The following is a 6,000-nucleotide window of genomic DNA, read 5'->3' on the forward strand; positions in this document are numbered from 1 at the left end:
TAGGGTCCAACAAGAAGTCTCCTCTACTTTGACAAGTTTCACTCTCTTCCCAATGAAGCCAAAAAGGTATGTGATCTCTCCTCTCAAACTTAACTAGGAAGTCTCAATTCCACCAGCATTTACCCTAAAAAATGTTCAGCTTATAACCTCCCTAGCAACCAGCCCAATGCCTTAATTTATAGTGCAATGGAGGGAAGTTACTAGGTCCTCCTTCAAAGGGATAAAGCCCTCCTTCAAAGGGATAGCTCCTCTCATCAAGGGATTAGCTCCTTCTCTTTTGGGATGCATGAACCAACTAAGAGCGATCAATCCACGTCAAAATTCCTTCTAGAATCATCTAGAATTAACCCAAAGTGAGGTTTTTAGAATAAACTTGCCCCTTTTTGACTTTCACAGGGGTCCGCACCCACTCCTTTAGGGACAGAGCGGGCAGGTCCGCAGTTTTTGTAAATAGGAGATGTGGGACCACAGGCAACAGTGAGAGAAAGTGCAGAACCAGAGCTTTGTTGATTTTCAATGTCTTTCTCTCATTTTCAAAGCTTGACTTGAAGAGCTGAGGTCTGAGACTTGCTTAGGAGGACAGTACAAGTGATGATAGACCCATACTGACTCCAAATAATCATGGTGACGATATTTTTGTGTAACAGATTGCCCCCTAAAGTGCGAAGTCTATAGTAGATGAGGATTTCATTTATCATTTAGGAAGAGTGAAGTACTTTATCATTTCTAGGATCATCTTGTGGAGAGCCCAGTCGGAACCTGTAAAAACATTCAATGCAATATATATATATATATATATATATATATATATATATATATATGAGATCATATCATCGCCGAGGTAGGCATTCCCATACTCAGATCAAAACTGAATTAGAAAACTAAATATTGCTCTGATACAGGAATGATCTTGTAATACATCACAAGTATAGACTCATGTGGACACAGTATGGATGCAGCCATCTATTTATGAATACTCCATTATATAATGAATGCAAATTCCTCGCAGCCTGGATTGTGGAAACTAGATCCAGGGTCTTCATTCCTACTTCCCGAAACAGTACGATTCTATCCATGCGAATGAATGTGTTGATGTCGAACATGGTAGAAACCACTTGATTACCAGTCAATGGTGTAAACTATTAACAAGTGTGAGAGAAACCACCAGTGATGTCAATGGCTCTCAAAGTACCCAGTACAATCCATGAGATGTGAATAAATGTGTTGATGTCGAACATGTCACGGAATCCTTTGATCGAAGGTCAATGATGCAACCTATCGTCAAAGGCGAGAAACCTGCCATTGAGGCATGCAGATCCCAAGGTACTGACGATTTCTAGATCATCTTTCTAGATAATGAGCTGAAGTCAATAGAAAGCGATCCGTCGCAGGCAAGCCCACAACACGAAATCATAGATCAAGTTGAAGAAATTTAGTTGCAAGGACTGACTCAGGGATGTTCAAGATAGATGACAGATATTTTGTAGATGAACGGCTTATTGGCAGTGACCTCTTGAACACATAACCACACAGCAGATGGTTTGGTGACAATTGACCCAAAGTTAATACCCAGAAACTGGCTAAATACTTTCAATGTGGTTTGATCAACTGTTAGGCAAAGGATTTCCCAACCCTGGTGAATAAAAGTGTCGTGTTCAAGAGTGGTTACAAAGTATGACAAACAGGCTCATTTTTCTCCCTTTTCCCCCACCATTTCTGGCAAGTACCTCTTTATTTTTGACAAGCTTGAGGAGGATAACATTTGCTTGATTATAAGCTCATCCTTCACATGAGTCCAACTTAGTTTAAATTCGAACCCTAAGAAGGAGTGGTTCATTTCTGTTTGTAATTGGACAGGTCCTTTACTGTGAAATTTTAACGAGTCCAGTATACAAGAAACTCAGCGTTTTTCAAATTTAGAGAGTCCGAAAAAACTTAAGAAGACTCCAGGGTTGACCTTTTTCGTAAATTTGTGTCTCCAAAGCCCGAAAAAGTATAAAATAATACTTGAGAGAACCGCTTGATCTTTACGACCAAGGACTACTTTTTGTGATTAGTGCCCCTGATCCGAAAAAGTAAAAAAATGATAAATGACACGTCGTTTTATAACCAATATCGAATTTGAAACGACAAAAATCTGGCAATCTTTTCATGTTTTTATGGTCAGAAAAGAGTTGTAAGTGGACTGTCTTTTTAGTTCCATTTTAACGAGTTAAAAAGAAAAACTCGGTGATCTTTTCATGTTTTAGGAGTCAGAAAAGAGCTTAAAGGTAACTCTAAATGTTTTTTCATCGAAAATTATAGATTTCGCCTGAATAATCCGTTATCCTGAACAAAAATGCAAACATTACTCATACCTATTTGAAATGGATAAAAATGCTACAAAAATTACCTTTCCAAAGTGAAACATAAAAAAATTTGCAATTTATTTACTCAAAAAACTTATAAAAAGGACTTTCGTCAATTCATTTTTACCGTGTGAGATTTGGGTGAGAAAATAGTGCTTTTGTTCAGAAACTTCCTGTGAAGATTGTGGAAAATCCAACCGTCGGAATCGAATGCCGTCTTCTCCAGGTAATCCACATCATCCTACTCTTCATTTTTAACCGTTTCATTTTTTTTAGGCTTTTATTTCATTTTTTGGAGGGTTTTTAGGATAAAAACCCGTGTGCTGGGGCCCGCAGGCGTAACACTGGCAGCCCGCGGACCCCGACTTTTTCTAAATGGGGAAAAGTCAGGGGTCTACACCTTCCATGTAGGCAAGGTGCGGACCCACGCACTGTCTCTAACACAGAGGGTGCGGTCCCCACAGCAAGGGTTTTGAACCCAAAAATTCTCAAATTTGACCCAAACAATTTAATTTCTAGCATTCTAATTTGTCTTTTTATTGGATGTAGAGTGTACATCATGCTATATTGGCGTGAACAGGAGCATGAGGATGTGGATCTTGCCGCGTTGAATCACCAACCTTCGATTGATGCATTGAAGGCATGCGACTTGTACAAATTCTGGGCCATACTTGGCATGAGGGCCCAGGTGGATTTCTTACAGTGGCTGGTTGACAGATGGAGCATACAGGACCAGTGCTTCTTCATTGGTGGCCACCAGCTTGAAATCAAGCCGGCAGACATATACTTCTTGACCAGTTTGCCTAAGAGAGGCGAAGACTTGACTCTATTTGGGACTAGGCCAGGTGGCTAGTCTGTCGATAGCCTTCGGCTAGAGTTCTGCAACAGCCAGGCTAGAGACAAAGGGATAGACATTAAAACCATATCCCATCCTAAACTCATGGTGATCGCGTTTACTGTCACCAGACTTTGCGGGAGTGTCGCATTACATATTGCCATCGGATCCCTGATGCGGATGGCAGTTCACTGCTTTCGAGGCACCATCTTCAACTGGTGCGATGCTGTGTTGGCCAATGTAAAAGGCCAACTGACCAGAGCCAAGAACGGACAACTGAAGACCTTTGGTTATGGGGCTTTGGTTGTGAGCTTTGGTCTGGAGAGGGTTCGATGTTGATCCCGCAACACCTTACTGTTGGAGCTGGGATTCCTCGACAGCCCAAACTGATGTGATGGGTTGCAGTTATGGCCTGTCATCCGACGAGGGGACAGAGGTTGTTCGATTGAAACCTGAGTATTTCCAATGGTTTGAAAACCAGGCTTTTTCTATTTAGGACTTCCCTTACGCTAGGGTAGATTTTTGTGGTGACCCAGACATGGCTCTTCCACTAGGAGAGCAGTGGGATGACTCAAGTAAAATGATTTTCAACATTTTCCTATTTTAATTTAATTTAATTTTTATATCGTCCCAAAACTGATAGTAAAAGTTTCAAATGCAGATGTGGGTCCACAGCAACCAGCCGCTCTCCGGCCTTATGAGAGGAAACAACCAGTTGCAGCCGCGCCAGCCCCACAGGACGAATCAGCAGAGACTTTGGCCGAGTTGGAGAGTCATCTAGAGCGCTTAACGGGAGATATTCCGGAGACCAGCATAGATGACATTCCTCGTCGACTTCAGCGCTATGCGATTGGGGTCCCAGGACCTTTTAGGAGGTTCCTTTGCAAGGTGGCCCGTGTAGTGGTTTCTTATCGAGATCATCACCAGTGATAGGATGATCGCCTATTGTAGGCACATATGACATTTTTGCTTTTTGTACTTATCATTTTTGCCAATCATAAGGTGTTTTTCAACCTATGATCGAGGACGATGTATTTTTTCACACACTCCTATATATACATCACTATTACCAGCTTATCTTGTAAATCATGTTATGGAATGGTTTTAAATTTAAATGTATGATTATTGCAAATGTCTACTTAACATTCGAGAAGCAATTGCATCTGCTAATGTATTTAAAGATCTTGGAATATGCTGATATTCAATATAATCAAATTCACTTTCCAAGAGACGCACTCTCAAAAATAATCTCAAAAACACTAGATTTCTAATGGCATACACTCTATTAAGCTGTAATACAACGAGTTCAGAATCCAACCTCACTATCAAACTGTGAATTCCAAATGAAATAGATTCAGATAATAACTCAATTACTGCACTATACTCGGCAATGTTGTTCGTTGCTTGACCGAGGCTTACCCCATGCATAGATACCAACTCGTCAGAGGGTGAATAGATAACCCAAGCTACAGAAGAAATGTTCCATGTATTACGACAACCACCATCAGCGAAACTAGTGTATGTTTGGAGAGGCATCGACATCTGCAATACCAAGAGTAAAACCAAGATAAGCAGGAATAATGACGAGAAAAAAAAATACTCTCTAAGCTAAGCACACTTTTAAAACTAAAACACGGCAGCTAGAAAGAAAAACTATCCTAACTAAAAATCTCCATAACCATCCTTTAAGCATAATACCTTTTCAGGTAAAGACCATTTCTGGGTTTACCTAAAGAGTCCCAGTCAAAGTCTACCAATTCATAGGCCCCTTTTGCTAGCTTTCGCTTGACAACATAAGGACCATGCCACATAGGAACGAATTTTCCAGCGCCTAATTTATCATTAGCTTGATCATACACTAAGACTAGATCTCCTTCCGAAAAATTTCGAGGGGTCACATTTCGATCATACTGAGCTTTCATACGTTTTGCATGAGTTTCGATCGCCAATGCAGCATCACGTTGATTCTCATCTAATTGAGCCAAGTATAACAAACATTTTTCCTCTTCGGAAGTGGCTGGAAGTAACTAAATGGCCATTTGAAATGATGGGATTTCGTATTCAATGGGCAACACAGCTTCCAGACCATAAACTAGTTGGAAAGGAGTGAACCTGTTGAAGCCCCGAAAATCGGGTTGACAACAAGGGGGATACCCACCCGGTCCGGACCTTGGTTGGCAGCTCCTTATCCGTTTGGTATAGCGGGTCCGACTAGGGATAATGGGACCAGTTTCCCAATCTAAGGGTGTGTGTGTGTGCAGATTTGGATGTTGCTGATCTAAGAATACTTAAAGCTAATCTAATTCAAACTTTTAAACTAAATCTATGCTATTGTAATCTAATGAAAAACAGCACATCTAATCTATGCTAACCCGGGGTGTATTTCTTCTATTATGCGATCTAAAAAGATTTCAAACAATAACTGGTAATAAAGATCATTCAGCTATCATAAGAATAGAAATCATTTAAGATAAACCACTTTGCATAAAAAGTTAGGCAAAACAGTTGTGAACAACATATCGCATAATAAGTTATTCATACATCAGACATAAATAAATGACTCCACCGTACAAAAGTGCCAAATGGTAACTCACACATTCATGCAATAACATATAAACAACTAAAAACTGTATATCACTTTCAGAATATAAGCAGAAATGATCAAGAGATAAAAGTACCATTTATGACTGGTCCTACTTATAAGCTTCAAGCAACAATGATTTATCTCTACTTGTTCTAACATCTACTAAGAGTACAGAAGTGCAACATCAGTAGCAGACATCGAATGCAAACATTAATAAATCTCGATCCATCCAT

The sequence above is a fragment of the Pinus tabuliformis genome, chromosome 2_1 (assembly GCF_031772625.1).
Source record: "Pinus tabuliformis cultivar Carrire ecotype Pingquan chromosome 2_1, CPIR1, whole genome shotgun sequence".
Lineage (NCBI taxonomy): Eukaryota > Viridiplantae > Streptophyta > Pinopsida > Pinales > Pinaceae > Pinus > Pinus tabuliformis.